We start from the raw sequence: 21,862 nt of genomic DNA on the forward strand, positions 1-21,862 counted from the left end.
CAGAGAATAATAATCTGTATAACAAGGCAAGGCAAAACTCCCAACTGTAAAATAAAATAAATTTGAACCTGAAATGGGAAAAGAGGCCGACTCTGATTCAGCCACTCAGCTACTGTACTGTGATTAGTAAATTAGGCTAATTGCACATTTTAAAGGTAAAAAGAAGCTGTAGCTGTAAAAACTGAACCTTTCAGTGAACAAATCTTTTAAATGAACCATTTTAGTGATTTGGTTCCAGTGATTCACTTTAAAGAACTATCATCACTAGACTCTAACCAAGGAGGGATTTAAAGATCAATAAACATGTTGCTATTTTAAATAAGTATTTTTTAATTTGTTTTTGTTCTGATTGATTCGTTGTAAAGTTTATTTTTCCTTCCATTAGACGATAACAACAGAAAGGCTCACCTTTTACACAGCTGCCAACAAACACACACCTGCTGTCTGTTTAAAATGTTTTCTGTTTTTAAACTTTGCACAATAATTGGTGTTTAAATGATGATGTCACTAAAACTGTATAAAACAAAATAAGTTATTTCCTCTAATATGTACAATAGAGAACATGGTAAGTACAGGCTGTTATAAAACAGCTGTAATCTAGAAAATAAAAGCCTGTTTGTGCTTCAGCTCCTCCTCTATTGTTATGATAAAAGTCATTCTGCGTCTGTAAAACATTACTATCAGAAATGACTGAAAATATGTGCAACCTTCAGGGTTTAATAATGCAGAACTTTAAAAATGGGGGAAAAAGTGTTAAATGATTGACAAATCTGAGATTAAAATAGAGCCAAATAAGCTGAAATATGTTTTTGGCGGCGCTGGTGGAAGCTAACAGAAGCATTTGGGATTTCAACCTGCAGCACAGCTTTACACACTTATCTCTGCTGAGGAGAAAATATGGAGCCTGGGGAAGCAGCACTCCTCTTAGCGATCAAATTACCATCTCTGAAAAGACCTCCTGCTGGGAAAGTGAAGAAAATGAAGAGAGTTTGCTGTCTGCTGTTGATTAACCTGTAAAATGAAGAGACCTTAGACTCTGATGGCAGGAATGTGAAAGTCTGAACTCTCCGTAGCTTTTCTACAGGCGTCAGAGATTTGATGAAGAGTACTTGAAGAAGGAAAATGAGGAGTTGGACCATCTGTAGAGAAATAAAAGTTACTCTGGCTGCAGCGATGAATGTTTTAGGTAAGGAAAAGCAGCCATTCACCCAAAGGAACATTATTCACTATTATCATAATTATTACAACACTCAGTTACATTTAACGGGACAAAATAGAGTGGAGGGTTAAAATGGTGATAATGTTCAGGCCTCAGGAGTTCTGGTTCAGTTTAAAGCAGCATAGGATCTGAAACTACATCTAAAGCTTTGCTCTCTTAGCTCCAAAGCTGTGAATCAGAGGAGAAACCATGGACAGAAAAAAACAGGAGCCATTGTTCTCTTGTGAAAAATCCCAAACTGATTCCACATATAAAGTATATCAGTGGAACAAAATGTGTTGGTTTCTCTCCCTCCACTCCACTAGGGGGCTCTACACTTTATCAAACCACAGTCATTATATACATTGGCTGCGTTTAAATGTATGGGATGCGTCATTAGAAGGCAAGATTCGTCTGTCGATTACGTCGCGGCGCCGAGGTCTGTTCGGATTCCAAGACTCCTCGTTATGCGACCTTAAAATGCGTCCTTCTTTTAGCCCGATTTGAAGGACGGGTCCGATGTATCTTCCGTAGCCTTGGCTATCCCAGGATTCATTGCGAGACCAAGCAAGCCGGCTGCTCCGTGATCAGAGGAAAAAGGGAAATGGCGCCAAACAGTGGTGAAAATTGGAACTTTAGTTTATTATAATCCAGTCTGTGAATAGTTCCGTCTGAAATGAATGAAAATAGTTGTTTTAATGGTTATAGAGTCAGATATGTGGCGGTAATGTTTGATTTATCTAAAGGTTTTTATCTGTTAAATGGGTTTGGCTGGAATTTAAGGGCAGATTCTAAAAGCTGATAGGATTTAAATTTTTTATTGCTGTTTTGCACGATATGCTTAACTAAGTATTTTTTGCTGTTGAATATTGGAGATTTAGCAGATATATTTTTATACATACATTATTTAGATTTACTTACATATTTCTACTCCTTTTATAGAATAAAATTGAACAAAATAGAAAATCCTTTTATTGTCCCACAATGGGGAAATTCTGGTGTTTACAGCACAAAAAGAATTTAGAAAAAAATGGTCACACAAATGTGGACCTTAGAAAAATGTATAAGAATAACATAATAGGGAAGAGTTAAAATATAAACATTAAAATTCTGTAAAGTGTTTTAACAATATAAACCTGGATAATAAATAACCAATATGCAGCTATGGACATTTTTACAGTAATGGATATTTGAAAATAGCAGCAACATCAGAGATGTGCAGAATGACAGCAGCCGGTTATTTAACTGACTAAGGTTTCTATCATTACATTTGATTTGAGTTGTTCCTGCTCCTGGTGGTTGGAACCTTTATTCCACTCTGGATTAAATCAGTGTAGTCTCGTTTACTTTACAATAAAAATAAAAATGGAAAACAATCAGTTTTGAAAAGTTCAGTATTCATTCTTTTCCTGCTTTGTGTGTCAACTCTGAGGGTTGCTAAGCAACAGAGCATACGGCAGTGAAAGCCACGGCAGGCTGGACCTGTTTGAATTCACAGCCAAAACTCCTCCAGCTCCTTATTTCCAGGATCCAGTCCAGGTTGACCGCGTCCTTGAAGGGATCCAGTCCAGGTAGACCGCGTCCTTGGAAGGATCGAGTCCAGGTAGACCGCGTCCTTGAAGGGATCCAATCCAGGTAGACCGCGTCCTTGGGAGGATCCAATCAAGGTAGACCGCGTCCTTGGGAGGATCCAATCCAGGTAGACCGCGTCCTTGGAAGGATCCAGTACAGATAAACCACGTCCTTGAAGGGATCCAGTCCAGGTAGACCGCGTCCTTGAAGGGATCCAGTCCAGGTAGACCGCGTCCTTGGAGGGATCCAGTCCAGGTAGACCGCGTCCTTGGAAAGGTCCAGTCCAGTTAGACCGCGTCCTTGGAGGGATCCAGTCCAGGTAGACCGCGTCCTTGGAAGGATCCAGTCCAGGTAAACCACGTCCTTGAAGGGATCCAGTCCAGGTAGACCGCGTCCTTGAAGGGATCCAGTCCAGGTAGACCGCGTCCTTGGAAGGATCCAGTCCAGGTAGACCGCGTCTTTGGAGGGATCCAGTCCAGGTAGACCGCGTCCTTGGAAGGGTCCAGTCTATAAATTCGAAAGCAGTCATTGACCACTCATTACGGTCTGGAGCTCATTCTGCATGGCCGCCATGTTGGATGGGTCTCTCCAAGCATCTGGTGTAAACACACAGAGCCAGCTGCTCTGCCTGTGTTTGTTTGGTTTACAGCTGGAATAACAGGATTAGCAGGATTGAAAGAAATTCCCACAGGATTAACTCTCACATCTTAGGCTTAAAGGTATAGTGGATGATCTCTTATTTCCTGGTGGATCATCTAAATAAGTGGCCCTCCTAGCTGTCAATCATTCTGGTGATATGTTTATGTAAGGCCATCCTATGTGCTCGTCCTGTTGGCCGTCTTTTTTCTTTCAGGCCTGTTAGCTACAGTTTCAGTCATTGAAGCTCAGCTTTCTCACTGCCGTTCTTTGAAAATGGCCGAGGGTTGGATGAGTGTCAACGAAGTGGATGAGAAGAAAAGAAAGGCATCAGAAGAGGCAGATATATCCCAGAATGAAGATATATCCCTATTGGTGTGTTCTACTTACAAAAATGGCAACATTGGGTTTTTTGGGAGGATCCTGTAGGTGATGTGTTAAGGTATAGTGATAAAGGCAATATTTCAACATTTATGTCTATATGCAGCTTTTAAAACAAATGAGACCCCAGTTTGTTTTAGTGGTGTGGGTAATTTTGGCCTTACTGGAAATATTAGAATGAGGCAAAAGCCAACATCAAGGGGTTAATAAAGAATAATTATCATAAAGTGTGTGACTGCATCAACTCGTTACTGGATGATCAGATTGGGATGTTCTAGATCTATAAACTCTGGACACGGATGGACCGACCGAAGCTTGGCTTGGTGACCCGGAACGGCACCAACACCTCAGAACCCAAACAAGAGAAGATCCGTTTCATGGAGTCAAACCTCAGAAAGCAGAGCGGATCTAGAACGGTCATCAGGGTTTAAGTTCAACAACGTTTCTCTGATAGATATTCCAAAAAAAGAAAATCAAAATCAATCCACTGGACTTTGTTTTCAAGTTTGAAGACGTTTCTCTTCCATCCAGGAAGATTTTTCAATCCAAAATGTCAGAAATAGCGTTTAGTTCCAGGTTTTATCCAGCAGCCCAACAAAGCCTGGTTTTAGTTTAGAAAACAAGCAAATAGAAACGGATGAACGGGTCCCCCCCTTTGGAATGGGGGTTGCTTGGCTTCTTAGTTAGCCTGCAATGCCCCATACCTGTCTATGTCTCTGAAAGGGGGGTCGTTAGAGGGAATTGTTGGCCTGGATGAACAGGCGTAACAAGACAGATAGTTTATTTGACTATGTCAGCCGTTTCTCTTCTTTATTTAAACATTTTTCTTCTTTTTTTCTCTCAATTAAAGTAAAAGATACAGAGAAGTTATTCCATCTTTTGTGTCAAACATCAGAAACCAGGTCATGATCAGACAGACTCTCCTGCTCAGCGCTGAACTTTATTTATCATTCAGACAAGTTAACATTACTACACGTATAATAAATAAATTACATCTGAGTATTTGGATCTTTGGAGGAAATAGAGCAAACAGTTTACAGAAGCAGAGAAAGTCCTGGTCTGGTTCTGCATTTAAGAACCAAAGGTCCGCTTCCCCGATCAGAACCTCTGATGACAGAATGGATGACTCGTCAAAAAAATGTAATTTATCAGGATGTAGAGAAAATGTTGAATCTTATCAGAGTGATTTAAATCTCAGGTTTCTAATAAAAACAACAGAAAAAATGTTTGATTAAACAAAACAAAGCCAAGAAAGCTGAGTCCAGTTCTGCCTTCGATGGAGCTGCTTCCTTTGAAGCAGAGGATTATGGGACGTCTGCCTCGACATCAGGCTGTTGCCGTCCATCAACCGGAAGGACTTTAAGGACGTTGTCAAACTTTAGTTTTAGAATCTAAACAGAGATGTTAGGTGATTAAACCATCAGGCACCTCTCACTCAGCATGGCACGGTGGAGGAGGGATGATGATCTTCCTTTGAAGCTCCTGAAACCTTTCAGCGCTGAAATGTCTGCCCCAAAGTCCAGCCTGGAGGAAACCGTCCAGGGGTCAACGAGGTCAAGTTAAACAAGAGGAAAATCTTCCTCCTGAAGGGAACAAGCAGCTGAAGGCGGCTGGATCAACTCTTTTGGCTTCATTTTAGATCATGAACAGACTGCACTGCAAAAACGATCCACAAATAAGTCATTATTTCTTATATTAACTGCATTTACCCTTTAATTACCGTAAGCAGGTAAATGAGATTATTTGTCAATGGAATTAATATTTTTACTGTTAGAACAAGATAATTAGATATTATGCATTTGAAATAAGATGAAGAAATATTCTTTTCTTATTTTAAATGTAAATTGTCCTATTCCTTTGGCAAAGTGTCAGAAAACACACTGATTTTAAGGGGAAATTATTTATTTAGATTTCTGTTTTTTGCAGTGTGGAATCTGTCAGGTCAGATTAAAATAAGGTTTTATGCTCTGATTCATGACTTAAACATACATCAGGTAGACTGGACTGTTTTTTTCCCTCTGACGCGTAAAATCGCTCTAAAGACATGAAAGAAGACAGAATGGGACAGCAGAGAAAGCAGAAATCATGAGGTTTGTTGGAGTCTGTAGAAGGCCTTCATCCCGTCTGACGTGCAGCCTCAGCAGAGCAGGAGAGGATGGGGCAGAGATGCTGGTCTCATACTGGAAACCAGCTGAGTAGGTCGGGGGGGCATCGTGACAGCAGCTACCTGTAAAACACAAACCCAGCAGACATGGGTCACCCAGAAGGACACAGCAGCTCCCCCCCACTGATCCCACCGAGGCATAACCTCAGCTCTCACTGGAAGCTGGGCGCCGCTTCTTTTCTCAAATATTAATTGGTACAAATTGTCAAAGAGTCACAGGTTATGGGAGGTAATTTATGATTAGTGGTGGACGGCAGAGTTTTAATTAAGTCCAGGCCAGAGTTCAGAGTGCTCGGGATGGAAGTGGTTCATTAATCACCAACGAGCAGAACCGCCCAGAACATGAAAGGCTAACGTGCATCACTTTTATCTGAATTACCTTTAATTACTGTCTGGTTGGAAACCTCCAGCTGAGGAGAGGACAGCAGAAAGGATCCCTTCCATCCAAAAATCATCTTTATTAAGAAGATTTGGCTTCTAACATTTTTATTAAACATAAAAAACTGTGATTGAAATGAGAAAAAAAATAAAAATAAATCCACTTAATCTCCCAGAACTAAAATGTTTCTGCTATTTACAACCAAACAGCTCCTGCTAATAAAGCTGAGAGGACATCATGGTGACGATGATGACATGTGTTTCTGTCTAATGATAGCAAACAGCGGCTCTGACACGTGTCTCTGCAGATAACAGCTGACTTTAGAGAAGCTTTAGTTAATCAGGAAGCTGAGGAACGGCTCTCTTTGTATGCTGATGTCAGAGCTCCATGTTTAAGATTCAACAGGAAGTTCCTCTGGAGGCTGGAGGAGTCAGAGATCATGACCAGCTAACAGCTGTTTACTGTTAGCACGTCAGGAAAGCATTAGATCAAGTCCATGAGGCAGACGCCCTGTAGGCTTCAGGTTATCCTGAGCTATCTCTATAGTTCTGCTGCTATAGGCTTAGACTGCTGGAGGACATAGGGACCCCTTTTTCATCATTCTGCTTCATTCTATCTCTATTCTCCCACTCTGCAGAATCTGTTAGTTCAATCTCTAACGTTCTGCTCTCTCTGCTTTTTCTCATAGTAGCTTCATCTGGTCTGTTCCTGTTTGGCTGTGACTCCATCCTGGAGAGAAATATCAGCTGTGCTGCTGCCATCAACACCTTTGTTTCTAGATGTTGGAGGTTGGCCTGTTTTCCAGTGTAGTCCTGTTTCTCTGACTGTGCCTAATTGCTCACACTGAGCCTGGTTCTGCTGGAGGTTTCTTCCTGTTCAAAGGGAGTTTTTCCTCTCCACTGTCACTACAAGCATGCTTAGTGTGAGGGATTGCTGAAGAGTCAATGAGTCGATGCAATCAGCTGGTTTTCCTTAGATAGAAAACTTTGAACCAATCAGACTGGATGATGTGGTGAACTGGAAAGTGTCTTCAGATGACATGTGTTGAGAATTGGCGTCATAGAAATAAACTGAATAGAACTGAATTGAATAGCTTGTGTTGCTAAATGCATTAGCTCCAAAACAAAGCCAGAGTGAAACATCCCTGATCCGAATCCTGTTGTTTAGGATAAACCGATCGCATCGTTCAGAAGGTCCAGCTCTGCTATAGGGTCAGTCAGCATAAACAAACTGGTGTTTGTCTTTGGACCATTGGCAGTCCTTAAAGGACGACTCACCCCCTAAACAATTATGACATCATCATAATTCTAACAATGCACTGCACATTTGCAGTCCTACATCTAAAACTGTCTATTTGGTGCCATCCTCTGGTTTAAACAGGGTTACTACGCCTGATTTGTTTTAGCGTTTGCTTCCCTGTTATTGTGATGTAACCCCGAGAAGCTGCAGTCAGCAGTAATGGGCGGGGTTATAAAAATGCCTACGAGACGAATGGAGAGGGTTGAGTTTTAATGTTTCCTCTCATCTACATATAAAACTGACACCAACTGACCACTCAGACTATTCAGAAATAGTTTATATCATTATTACATCATACTGATACAGGCTGTAGGTTAACACCACATCATGTCTCCAACAAACAACACATTCAAACCAAATAACGCCTAAAATATTAGAGATGGCTCTGAAAAGCGATTGCCTTATGCGGATAGTGAAGTTGGAGAAATGAAAAGCTGCTTCTGAGTAAAACAGGATGAACAACTGTGATGCAGGGAAAGTAAGTATGAGGAGGTGAGAAAAGGGCGAGAGGGAGAAAACAGAGAGTGCCGGAGGGAGAGGAAGAGTGATGAAAGGATTATGAAGTTTGACAGAAGAATGAACATGGCTGCACTGCAGCGGCTGTCCATGCAAAGACCCCAGGCGTCCGTCTGACTGCTGCCCGTCTGCACAGTGTTGCAGTGCTGAACACCTGGAAGCAGGTCGGTTCAGGAGGGCAGAGGTTAGGCTGAACAGCCATTTTCTCTTACTGGTGGCAAGTCTGACATAGTGGAGACATTTATTTTGGAATGTAAGCTTGTATGAGCGACGCAACTTTTAAACAGAGCGTGCATGAGGAGAAATGGGCTTGTGTTTAGGAGCGGGTACAGGGTTCTGCATGACAAAAATCCTCCACTATACCTTTAAGGACAGCTGTATATATATATATATATGTATATACACTCACCGGCCACTTTATTAGGTACCCCATGCTAGTAGTGGGTTGGACCCCCTTTTGCCTTCAGAACTGCCTCAATTCTTTGTGGCATAGATTCAACAAGGTGCTGGAAGCATTCCTCAGGGAGTTTGGTCCATATTGACATGATGGCATCACACAGTTGCCGCAGATTTGTCGGCTGCACATCCATGATACGAATCTCCCGTTCCACCACATCCAAAAGATGCTATATTGGATTGAGATCTGGTGACTGTGGAGGCCATTTGAGTACAGTGAACTCATTGTCATGTTCAAGAAACCAGTCTGAGATGATTCCAGCTTTATGACATGGCGCATTATCCTGCTGAAAGTAGCCATCAGAAGTTGGGTACATTGTGGTCATAAAGGGATGGACGCGGTCAGCAACAATACTCAGGTAGGCTGTGGCGTTGCAATGATGCTCAATTGGTACCAAGGGGCCCAAAGAGTGCCAAGAAAATATTCCCCACACCATGACACCACCACCACCAGCCTGAACCGTTGATACAACGCAGGATGGATCCATGCTTTCATGTTGTAGATGCCAAATTCTGACCCTACCATCTGAATGTCGCAGCAGAAATCGAGACTCATCAGACCAGGCAACGTTTTTCCAATCTTCTATTGTCCAATTTCGATGAGCTTGTGCAAATTTTAGCCTCAGTTTCCTGTTCTTAGCTGAAAGGAGTGGCACCCGGTGTGGTCTTCTGCTGCTGTAGCCCATCTGCCTCAAAGTTCGACGTACTGTGCGTTCAGAGATGCTCTTCTATTATTATTATTATTTGAGTCACTGTTGCCCTTCTATCAGCTCGAACCAGTCTGGCCATTCTCCTCTGACCTCTGGCATCAACAAGGCATTTCCGCCCACAGAACTGCCGCTCACTGGATGTTTTTTCTTTTTCGGACCATTATCTGTAAACCCTAGAGATGGCTGTGCGTGAAAATCCCAGTAGATCAGCAGTTTCTGAAATACTCAGACCAGCCCTTATGGCACCAACAATCATGCCACGTTCAAAGTCACTCAAATCACCTTTCTTCCACATACTGATGCTCGGTTTGAACTGCAGGAGATTGTCTTGACCATGTCTACATGACTAAATGCTGAGTTGCGGCCATGTGATTGGCTGCTTAGAGATTAAGTGTTAACGAGCAATTGGACAGGTGTACCTAATAAAGTGGCCGGTGAGTGTATATGCCCCTTCCGCAGACACTCTGCTGCACCTCTCCAAAACCGTAGGTGACCGCAGACAGTGCTGCAAACAGGAGCCATCTGATTGGTCAGATCTACATCCGCTCTACACGATACGTATTTCCTGTTTGGTTACTTACCGCCTTGTTCTGTTTGTCTGACCGCCATTGTGGAAAACGACTGGTGAAGATGGAGCAGCTAGCAGAGCGAGGTAAGAACGCTGGGACCCTTTTCCTACCTGGAGCCCCGCTCTTTTTGGCCCTCATGTCCCTCCGTTGTCGCACAAACTTGCCCCCACTTCCTCACCGCCTCGGTCGTATCTAGACCCACAGCTAGTTCCTGATTGTCCCTCTGGCGTTGTGGCGTGGAATTACAGCGCAGACAACGCTTCAATATTGGGCAGAAATCAAAACTATCTATGACACGCTGCTGCAGGAGGAGAACCACACCTTTAGGCTGTACGCTAGCCGAAAGGAAGGAGGCTGAGGACTAGTGAGAGCAACAGCCACTTTCCAGGATGAAATATCCAAGATCCATAAGTACATCAAGGACAAGGCTCCAACAGACGACGTCCTCACTGAATGTCTTAGTCAATGGGGAACAGAAGCTGCCAGAGATTTCTTAATGGGAGGATAAGCTCCTATACGGGATTTAGCGTCGGAAAATAATCGAAGTGGCAGATATCAAGAAATCCTACCAATGGCTAGCCAAAGCCGGACTGAAGGACAGCACAGAGGCACTCATCATGGCTGCAGGTGCAGACTGTCAAAGAGGCCCCTGAGATAATCCAGCACATAACTGCAGGGTGGAAGATGCTGGCAGGGAAAGCTTACATGGAGTGCTATGACCAAGCATCTGGAATAGTATACAGGTACATCTGTGCAGAGTATGGACTGGAAACCCCAAGGTCAAAGTGGGAAACACCTCCAAAGACTGTAGAGAATGACTAAGTCAAGATCCTGTGGGACTTCCAGGTACAGACGGACTGAATGGTGATGGCAAACCAACCGGACATTGTGGTGTTGGACAAAATGCAGAGGAAAGCCATGGTGGTTGACATACCAATACCAAGTGACTGCAACATCAGGCTAAAGGAACATGTAAAACTAGAGAAATACCAGGGGCTAAGAGAAGAGCTGGAGAAAACATGGAAGGTCAAAGCATCGGTGGTGCCCTCGGGGCAGTGGCCCCCAGACTGGAGTGGTTACAGTAGATCCCTGGAAATACATCAGACATCTCGGTCCAGAAGAGGAACAGCTAAGATACTGGCAGAACCCTCAATATCCCAGGCCTCTGGTAGAAACCCCAGCTTGGAGGAAAAACGGAGGTAGACCACCCGCATTGGTCGAGGAACAGTTTTTTTTTTTTTTCTCTCTCTCATCCATCCATTTTCTTCCTCTTCATCCAGGGCCGGGTGGTGGAGGCAGCAGTCTAAACAGAGATGCCCAGACTTCCTTATCCACACCCACCTCCTCCAGCTGCTCCCTCCAGGCCTTCCACCAGGCCTCCTCCAAATGGGACATGCCTGGAACACCACCAGGATGCATATGGAGCGGATGCCTGAGCCTCCTCAGCTGCCTCCCTTCTATGTGGAGGAGCAATGACTCTACTCTGAGCTCCTCCCGGGTAACTGAGCTCCTCACCCGATCTGGAAGGATGCACCCAACCGCCCTGCGAAGGAAACTCATTTCTGCTGCTTGTATTCGTGATCTTGTCCTTTGGGTTATTACCCAGATCTCATGAGGGTGGGAACGTAGATCAATCAGTTAAACGAGATCTTTGCCCCCCGACTCAGCTCCGTCTTCAACACGAAAGTTCGATACAGCGAACGCATCACTTCCGACGCCGCACAGATCCGTCTATCGATCTCACGCTCCATCCAACACACTTGTGAACATATATATATATATATATATATATGTAAATAGAAACATGACTTGTGGAGTTTTCTTCTAAAGCCTCTGAAGTTAAAGTGATCAGTCAGCTGAGTGAAAAGCAGCAGCTGAGGGTTTGCAGAGGAGCAAAGATTTGTGAATAAAGGTCATGAGGAAGCATTAAAATGCTTCTGCTGGAGTTTTGGCTAATCGTCGCTCCACAGCTGTGAGCTGAAGGAGTCAGCAGCTCTGTCAGATCACCGTTGTCACAGCATGTCGTCCCCCACTCTGCAGTGACAGAGCATTACCCACCCAGCCGCTAATCCCGTTCAGCAAAGTTTTTGGTAAGCTGACAGCACAGAAGGAGATAAATAAGGATTTCTTTTTTTTGCCCTGAAATAGAAAAAGTTGCCAGGTAGCAGTGAAGCCTCTGAAAAAGTACAAACAGTGAAATGGTGAGAATAATTATTCCAGCTGAAACAAAGAGCTTCCAGGCTTCTCCGTCACAGCACAGTTAGGCTGCTAACAAATCTACAAGCAAAGAAACTTTGCCTACTGTGAGTAAAGAGACTGAGGACGTCAGTGACAAATGTGTTGCATTAACTTTGTTGTTTATGTTTCCCACAGAGGATGTGAAATAACCCTATTAAATCAAGTACTCACTTGGCCATTAATCTCAATGCAGCTGACTAGTCCCTCCAAGCTAATGGGGTTTAGAATTTGCATGAGGCGAGTTTACCCACAAAGCTTCGCCTAAGAGGATTGCTGCTCAGACAGAGAGCTTATTGTCACACTTGTTCATAGACATGGATTAACGACACCAGGCCCAAAGAACTCCTAGAACTGCAGCAGCATCAGAAGTTCTGCTCTCCAGAATCAGATCTGTGACAGAGAGGCAGATATTCAGTCTGCATGACGACGCCTCGGGGAGGAACCAGAACCCGTCCGGCTCCAGGATGGAACTAATGCTTTTTTATTTTGGAAACTCAAACATTTCCTCCTTCCTGAACATCCAGTATTTATTTTTCTGCGCTATCATCAAAGCCTGCCTGATTTCTGCTGGGTGTCGGCAGCAGCACAGATTTCTACACCATTTGAATAAGCTACTTTCAGTGGAAGCATATCTGCTGTGTTTTTATAGTGACTAAAGCAGCTTTGCAGTCTAAATATAACAGGGATCTGCTGCATTAATACTTCATATTTACCAGACATGCTGCTAATGTGGTTTACTGTAGACCCATAACTCAGGTAGGAAACTGGACATAAAAATACAGAAGTTCTACTGAAGCTCTTATTTCTCTCTGTTACATTAAACATGAACTTTTTGCAACTAATAAGGTAGCATCAGCTACAGTAGTAGCAAAGCAAAATGTCCCCACTTTCCTTGGCTGGTCTCCTACAGTTCATTTTTAAACATCTATTTTTTCTGTCATGATTTGTGGACATTAAGATCTAAAGAGAAGCGCCATCTGCTGGTCAGACCCTGTAATTCAATGAAAGGGTGGAGTCAGAGTAAAAAGATATTTAAGAGGGGGTCACTGCAGTGGCTGGAAGTTTGAGCGGATTTTGCTGGGAGTTGCAGGGAAGTGGGCTGCTATTCGCTGGCGTTTGACGGGGAGGGGCCATTTTGAATGGCTGCTACTGTAATAGAACTGTAACTCAATAGCAGGGCTGCATTCTCTAGAAATAATTCCTGTGGAGATCAGACCCCTAGCAGCTCCGCCTGCTGCAGGATCGTCTACTGGACTAATAAGATGCTCAGTGCATCAAACTCTGATGGAAACTAGATGGAGGATGAGAGGTGGAGGGAATAAAACCTACCAGCAGGTGGCAGTGTTACATAATACCTTATATACACCTGTGCTATGCCCTTACCAAGTGAAAAAGAAGCTCTTTAAAATGTTAGATTTGAATCTGAAAATGTGTTTGATGAGATGCGGCTAATTAAGGGAATCTGGAATTTCTTTTTTCCAGAATAGATAATTTTATAATAAATGTTATTATTTACGTGTTTCAAGTCGTAAAGTCTGACTAATATGGTTGACATCTGGTACAAAGAATGAAAGGAACAAAGACATAAGGTCTGTTAAGGATTTCCACATGTTCAGTCGGAGCTGCTCTTCAACGCTGCAACAAAGTTAAAAGAACAGATTTATTGGCAATGATGTAAAGAGCGATGCTTCCATCTCCTCTCCATGCATTAGCAGGGTCCCTCTAATGCTGCACAGACATGCATGTTTGGCTACCTGGTCTCTAAACAGCATGTATTCCTTATCTGATCCGGATCATTTCCCACCAATATGCTACATTTCAACATCAGCCAATCAGGTGACTACTCCTCCTACCAGGGCAGGGGCGGATTTAGGAAATTTGGGGCCCTAGGTAAAGACAGGCAGGGGCCCCTCTGAATGGAGAAGACAACACATAAAACACCCCCATTCTACAGATAGAGAAATGTTAATAGAATAGACATCCATTATCTGTTCTAGGTTTGTCCCTCTCTTCTTGTCCCTTTTCTTCTTGTTTTTCTCTCTATGTTTTCAGACACACTAATATTATCAAGGATGTTTTTTTAAAACATAATTAATGTGAACAAATAAGGAATAGTTGTAATAACCATTAATGTAAACATAGTTTTATGGGGCCCCCAGAAACTTGGGGCCCTAGGCAACTGCCTAGTGTTGCCTTATGGTAAATCCTCTCATGGTCAGGATATGGGTCAACCAACTGCAATTTCATTTATAGCTCCCCCTAGAGACACAGGAAGGCGAGCGAGATGGGCGGGAGACAGAGCTGGAACCAGCGATCACTTCCTGAATGCTGCCATGTCCTGTTTAACTTTGTTCCAGTGGAATTTGCTTCTGACTTGAGTCAAACACAAGTAGAGAGTTTTATTTTTTAAGGGCATCCAGGATTTCCAACAACATTATATGAGCATCATCGTTGTGCGTCAGTGTTTGAGAGCGATAGCCATAGATATGCGTTTAAGAGTAGAGCCGGATGGACCGCTGTCGCCTACGGGCGCTGATGTGATTTGGTGGCGCCATCTTGGGAAGGTCGACAGCTCCGCTCAGTGTGAAGCGTTGAGCAGGAATAGAATCCATTTTAATCAACTTTAACTCGTTGAATGTTGCACTAATTTTCACAGTTTTTGTATTTTTTGTTGAAAACAAATGGTTCAGTTTATCTAAATATTCTTAGTTGAGTTAAGCACCGGCAATGATTTGTTATTACTTTATACAGAAACATAGTTAAACAGGTGTGCACAAATAAACATATATATATAATCTTTACACATACACATACACATATCTATTCTTTAGATGCACAGTATTTATATTTTATTTTTTTATATTTATTTATATTTTAAATGAATATACTTATTTTTACCCATTTTTCTGCTCTTTTGTTTTTTATTTAAACTGTTTTAGATTTTATTGAATAATTTTTCTTTACAGCACTTTGGTGGCTGTGGTTGTTTTTAAGTGCTTAGCAAATAAAATTCAATAGGATTTTTTTTATTTTGTCACTAATATTTTTATGCTCTTTTAAAGGTCCACATTGTTTGATCACTTTTGCTGTAATCATTTGCTGCTGTAACACCACGATTTACCCACTGTGGGACAATAAAGGGAGTTTCTATTCTATGCAGTGTATATCTGCTGTTTATTTAGTAATGTCTTCAAAAGCTCTGATGCCTTCAGGAAGTTATTCTTCGAGCCTCGATGTCATCAGTCTGTTGATTTAAACAAAAATACGCTGCAGTGCTGAAGGATCCTTCTTCTGCTTAAAGCAGCGGGTTAGGGTAGCAGGTCGACCTTCCAAAGATGGCGCCCGTAATTTCTGCACTGCAACAGTCAATGCGGGGTCTACTCTAATGTAAGTGTCTATGTGAATAGCTAGCTTGCAAACTGCTGGCATGGTGCGTTCATGAGTCTACGGAAACCGCGGCAGACCAAACCAGATGAAAGTGCGCATTCAGCTCGGCAAAGAACTCATGCTCTTCCTCAACACTGAAGTCCTCAGACATTTTTCTTTCGTTGTTTCTTTCTTTGCACAGGTAAACAGCACATTTCTTCTTCTACGCTTGCATTATCGGCAGAGCAAACGCTGAATGCGCACTTTCATCTGGTTTGGTTCTGCCGGCTTCCGTAGCGTCGTGATCGCGCATGTGCGCGCTTTTAGGAAATCCTATACACTACTGTTTATGCTCTAAAAACATTCTAAATGACTTCGTTTCGAGTAAATTCTGGACGCTACCCACTCAGGACACTTGGAATACATTGGACGAGCAGTATGGAGGAATATTGACACGTTTTTTTGTGGACTTTTATGGACCTTTCTGCCTCGGGCACCATAGACCTCCATTATTTGAATGTCAGCAGACAGCAAGAAGCCTCCCAGATCTCCAGATGCATTTGAGATATCAAAAAAGTACTCCAGAGTGTTGTTCAGCATGGGGGTGAGTAGAAAATGAAGGCTAATCATGTTTTGGGTGTACTATTCCTTTAAGATAAAACCAGGGAGTGAACTTTAACAGGAAGCAGTTTAGGAAATGTTAGCCAGTCTATGCAGCGCTCTCTCTGCATAGCTGTGTGTGAAGGACTGCTGGCTCTGAAGGATTATCTGACTGTGTTAATCATTCCCCGATTAAATTTAAATGTAAATCCCTTTATTGTTCCGCAATAGAGAAATCCCCTATCTGCATTTAAAGCTACAGTGTGTAATTTTCAGCGACATCTAGCGGTCAGACTGCAGACCGCAGCAACATGAACATCTCCCCCCCACCGCTTCTCCCCCCCAACAGTACGGCGAGCGTTACGGGACAAAATTTCTTCCACGACGTCCGCATCACCTACCCTCTCAAGTGATGAGGTTTGTTTACATAGATAATTTTACAGATAGTATTTCATTAGTCTGTGTAGGGTATAGATTTCATGTAGACTTAAGATAATAAATATACCCGTTATTTTTTCTACATCGTTGTGACGTTTTGGTGAGCTGCTTTGCATGGTGATATAAACAGACTACTAATTGTAGTCATTAGTTTAACAGCGAGATTGTGTTCGCTGGAAGAATATATATTCCCCGTTTACAGAGTCCAAGTCATTTTGGTGGCACGGGGGTTACAACGCGAGGAAGAGGGAGAGGACGAGGGCGAAGGCAGGGAGGCCGTGCAGCTAGGGCCAGGCGAGAGAGGGGTGCCAGCGGGGTGAGAGCAGAGGAGGAAAGGCTTGAAGATCTCCAAAGGAGCCGGAGAGAAGTAACCGAGGTATATATCCAGAAAATTATTTTACAGAAAATTACTGAATCATTACCTATGAAACGTCAGGGACGTTGCTGAATAAGTATACTGGAGAGGAACAGCATCATCACGCCGCAGCATGTTATTGTTTTAGACAGGTCTGAGCATCCTGTACTCCAAAAACTGCAGTGATATTAGACAATTGTGTGTGTAGGATTAATTACCTGTCCAAGAGAAAACTGGCAACTTGAGCGTCACTTTGAAAACCTTTTTCCTCCATCAGTGACTTCCATCGTGTAAATGCCGTGCCAATGTTGATCCGTGTTTTTTGTCGTTTCTTGTCACGCTTGCGTTTATTCTCGTCGTGTTTCCGCTTCTTAGATGACGGGGGTTCGGTGTCCGCCGCTTTTCGTTGTGATACAGAGTAGCCATGATCCTCCATTCGTCTGATGTTTGGCCACACAGTGCCAAACAGTTTGCAAAGTCACTCACGCCTGCCACCTTGTTTACCTTTCTTGTTACCGAGGCGCAGTATACCTGCTTCTTCTTCTTCTTTGGTTTCAGGCAGACTAAACGCTTCTCAGGCATAATACTGCCATCTACTGTTCAGTACCGTCTCAGTTCATCTCTCTCAACTTGCCGTAGTTATTTTTGAGCGTCATGGGAGATCTCGCAATCGCTAGTTTGTTGCCTCTGCGCTTGCCGTAGCGCAAAGATGTCAGCCTCCATGGCTGCGAGACCCGCTCCTATGTAATTATAAATAACAAATTCTAAGGCAGCGCAAATATTATGGTTAAAAGGCTGAGCTCATAGGTGATGATAAATAACATAGTTATGTATAATATATTACATTTCTGACTTTATATGCCTGTAATTATTACACACTGTAGCTTTAATCCCTCCCCTTGGGGAGCAGTGGGCTGCCATTGTGCGGCACCCGGGGAGCAGTGTGGGGGTTAAGGGTCCTGCTCAGGGACCCAGGGTGCAGGCTTTGGGGATAGAACCTACTTGCAACCTTCTCAGAGCACAGGCGCACTGCTCTACCCACTAGGCCAACACAGACTACAGCTCCAGACTAGCTTTGAATGCGGTGATGTCATCAGAACGCTTCTGTTCAAAATGACCCAGATTTATGCTGCGTGCTCCCGTTCTCCCCGAGTCCAGACTTTCCTGGGTTCATGTCAGGAACGGACTTTGCGAGAACACGAGTCTGCGCTCGCGTTCTTTTGAATTGTCAAACGGCCTCTATTGATGCTCAGCTAGCCAGACAGCTTAATATTACATTCCATAGTCTTTCTGAGGCTTTCATTTAGTTTAAAACAATATTGAAATTCAATGGTTTAGACTGAAATGGAGAAATCTACTGTGATAAAAATGTCACCCTGCCCAGCCACATACTAAAGCATTCTGATGATTTAATCCAACACTGAACAGGCAGAAATGGTGCAGCTTTCCTTTCCTCCTGTTCCCTCTGCATGTGGGGAGGTCACCTCTGGGATCGTTTTTATAAGAAATTCAACAACCCAACAAAAAATGTTTCCCACAGACAAATACACCCACGGCTTATAAAGAGCTCAAGGCAAGAAGAGCCACTGAGGAATTTGTCATTTATAAGTTGAAGGAATAAAGTTTGATTTGCTGCCAAACAGGATCTTCTTGCTCTGCTTACACTTACTTGTGAGAAAAGACATTTATTTCAGGGAAATACTGGTTAGTTGTTATTCCAAGGAGAATTTCCATTGCAGGTGAAAAAAACCCGAAACCATAGAATGTCTCACATTAGTTGGCTTGAACAAGCATATTTTGTGGAATTCTGAGATGCAGTCACCTATATGACATATTGCAAGCTCAAGGCCAGTGGGCCAAATCCTCCCCTTCACAACAATATCTCTAACCATGAGAGCCAGAAAGGACCCCCATGTTAGAAAACAGAGGCATACGGTCGTATATGTTAGGATTCCAGTTTGTGTGGGTTGTTTTTTGTGTTTTCCTCTCTCCACCACCAGGTGGCGCCCTGTCCTCGTTGGGCCTCCTCGCACACCTGCGGCTCGTTGGGTCATTACCAGAGGAGTACTTGAGCAGCGGGCTGTCACCACCTCGACGCCAGAGTGCTTGCCAGTATTGGGAATACTTCCTGTGTTACTGGATAAGCCTGGACCTTCTACCCCTGGAAGGATTTACTCACTGAGCAAGAGGAAAACCTCCACATAATCTGTTCAAGTCCACTCCTGGAAAACCAAGTGACAGTCCGCTCCTTTACTTCTCTGGGTCCAACGTATCTCTGCCTGTCCGCTCTCCAACGAGTTCCCTCTTCTCTGGATTAAACCCCCACAAACCGGATCCAAGGATAAACCAAGAGCCCCCCAAAAGTGAGTGCCTCTCCAGCAATATTCAAGTCTATTTTCCCACTGTCCCTGAACTGATCACTGTGATCTCCTCTTCAGAGTTTCCGGTTCACCAGTCTGCTGAGTTCCAGCATTGTTTTCCTCACAGAGTTTCAATCTCCATGAGGGTTTGCTAACCTACAATAAACCTGTTAAACTTCTACCCTTGGTCTCTGAGTGGTTCCCTGCATGTGGGTCAGATCTTTAAAGCCCATCATGACAGCATAAAGTGAACAAAGTGGCTAAAACTAATACAGTAAATAAATATCAGTAAAGTCCTGGTACCAGGGTACTGTGCTCTGTATATCTGCTATTATGGCAATCAAAAGGTAGCCGGCCTTCTACAGATGTGATGAAGCAAAAATGACTCAATATAAATATGAATTTGACTCCTCTGACCTATATTATTGCTTGTTTTTACACAGATTGCAAAGATGTTACTCCAGCGAGTATTATGTTTATCATCCATGAAAGCATCTTGCTGATGTTAATCAGTCTCCTATGATGCAGAGGGACCCTCCTTTTTGATAAAGCTTCTAGTTAGAGTGGCTCAGGTTATCCTGAGCTATCTCTATAGTTCTGCTGCTATAGGCTTAGACTGCTGGAGGACATAGGGACCCCTTTTTCATCATTCTGCTTCATTCTATCTCTATTCTCCCACTCTGCAGAATCTGTTAGTTCAATCTCTAACGTTCTGCTCTCTCTGCTTTTTCTCATAGTAGCTTCATCTGGTCTGTTCCTGTTTGGCTGTGACTCCATCCTGGAGAGAAATATCAGCTGTGCTGCTGCCATCAACACCTTTGTTTCTAGATGTTGGAGCTTGGCCTGTTTTCCAGTGTAGTCCTGTTTCTCTGACTGTGACTAACTGGATGTGCTCTCTTCATCCTCTGACATGGGAGCTGGCTCGGAGCTCGTCTGCCTGGCTGTGTGTTTCCTGGACGGGGCCGCCTGTGGAGCTGGTTGACAGTTGCCTTTTGTATCTATGCTTCTTTTTCTATGTCTGCTTCTGTCTCCTTGAACCCCAGTGGGCCTCAGCAGATGGCCGCTCACACTGAGCCTGGTTCTGCTGGAGGTTTCTTCCTGTTCAAAGGGAGTTTTTCCTCTCCACTGTCGCTACAAGCATGCTTAGTGTGAGGGATTGCTGAAGAGTCAATGAGTCGATGCAATCAGCTGGTTTTCCTTAGACAGAAAACTTTGAATCAATCAGACTGGATGATCTGGTGAACTGGAAAGTGACCTGAGATGAAGTAAACTGAATTCAATTGAATAGCTTGTGTTGCTAGATGCATTCTGCTCCAAAACAACAAAGCCAAAGTGAACTTTGAATCAATCTGACTCAATGAACTGGTTTAATTGTCCCTGTAGTAATTGTCCCGGTTGTTTGTCCTGTTTGTCTCTGTGTTGCCCTGCGATGGACTGGCGACCTGTCCAGGATGGACCCTGCCTCTCACCGTAGACAGCTGGAGATAGACACCAGCACCCCTCACCACCCCGGCAGGGAAAAAGCAGGATTGAAAATGGTTGCATGGATGGGTTGAACATATTCCCACAGATCAAACCCCCGGCAATGAACATCTATGGGTTTGAGGCGGGGCGCATCAGCCCACCAGAAACAGATGCTAAGCTAACAGATCGCTTGATGATGATTAGCTCAGAGAATGGTCTGAGGGCAGCGTGAACACCCAGCTCGCTCCACTAACGACTGTGTAAACAAGACGTGAGGGCAGAGCCGCTAACGTCATCCGAATGGAACCAAGTGTCAGTTACTGCATTATTTAGGGCTCCATAAAGCTATTGATTTCTGAGCTGCAGTGGCTCCCTGGTTATTTCTGTCATTGTCACGCTCATTAAACTGATGTATGGCACAGACTGCCCCCCCTCCTGCTGTTCTCCATGTTTCCTTCATTCATTGGCCGATGAATGCTACCTTTGATGGCCTTATGACTTAGCTGCAACCCTCTGAGAGGGTTGGGAACACTCTGCTCTGCCCCTGATGGCTATCTATGGGAGTTTTGCTCTAAGAAAAAAAACAACAACAGGATTTTGGAAATAGTTTGAGGAGACGAAGCAGAGTGGCAGGAAAAACTTCCTCTCTGCCAGCTGGAGGCGCTGCGCTGCCTGTCAGCCTGGGAAACCTGTAGTCATGTTTCTGATCAGTAGCTGGAGATTCTCCATAAAAAAATAAACTATTTATCATTTGCTTTAGGGCTGCAACTAACGATTTTTAAAAATCGATGAATCGGCCGATTATTTTTTCAATTAATCGATGAATCGGACAAAAAATAATTTTCTGTATTAACCTCTTTATTCCAAACTAAACATTTTAGACGGAACAAACAAGCACACAAGTACAGGTTGCTCATTAACTGTACTGGTGCAATATGAAAAATAAATGTTTGTGTTAAAACTACGCAAACTTACATGAGAAATGTAGCTGTACATCCACAAAATATAGCCTACTTTGTTTCATAAAGCGCAAAAAAAGACATTTTTGTTTTTAAAGCCCCTAAGGGGTTCAAACAATAGGCCCCCCCATTTCAACAAATTAGTTTTTTTAGACTAGAAGAGTTCTGCCTTTTAAGACAGGAAAGTATAGCAGTTAAAGTT

General features: G+C 43.3%; 1 protein-coding gene across 3 annotated transcripts in view; it reads right to left on the reverse strand.

The window, feature by feature from the left end:
* Positions 1–5,522: 5,522 nt before the first annotated feature.
* The window catches only part of tsnare1 (T-SNARE Domain Containing 1), a 238,464-nt gene continuing 222,124 nt past the window's right edge, over positions 5,523–21,862 (reverse strand). For 2 of the 3 annotated variants that reach the window (XM_038288408.1, XM_038288406.1), the window contains exon 12: positions 5,524–6,014. The gene's annotated coding sequence lies outside the window, so the exon portion shown is untranslated. Of the gene's footprint in view, positions 6,015–21,862 lie in introns of all 3 variants that reach the window. The other variant, XM_038288409.1, reaches the window with a different exon arrangement.

This window comes from Cyprinodon tularosa, unplaced genomic scaffold (assembly GCF_016077235.1).
Source record: "Cyprinodon tularosa strain WSP-4 unplaced genomic scaffold, ASM1607723v1 ctg254, whole genome shotgun sequence".
NCBI classification, from domain to species: Eukaryota; Metazoa; Chordata; class Actinopteri; order Cyprinodontiformes; family Cyprinodontidae; genus Cyprinodon; species Cyprinodon tularosa.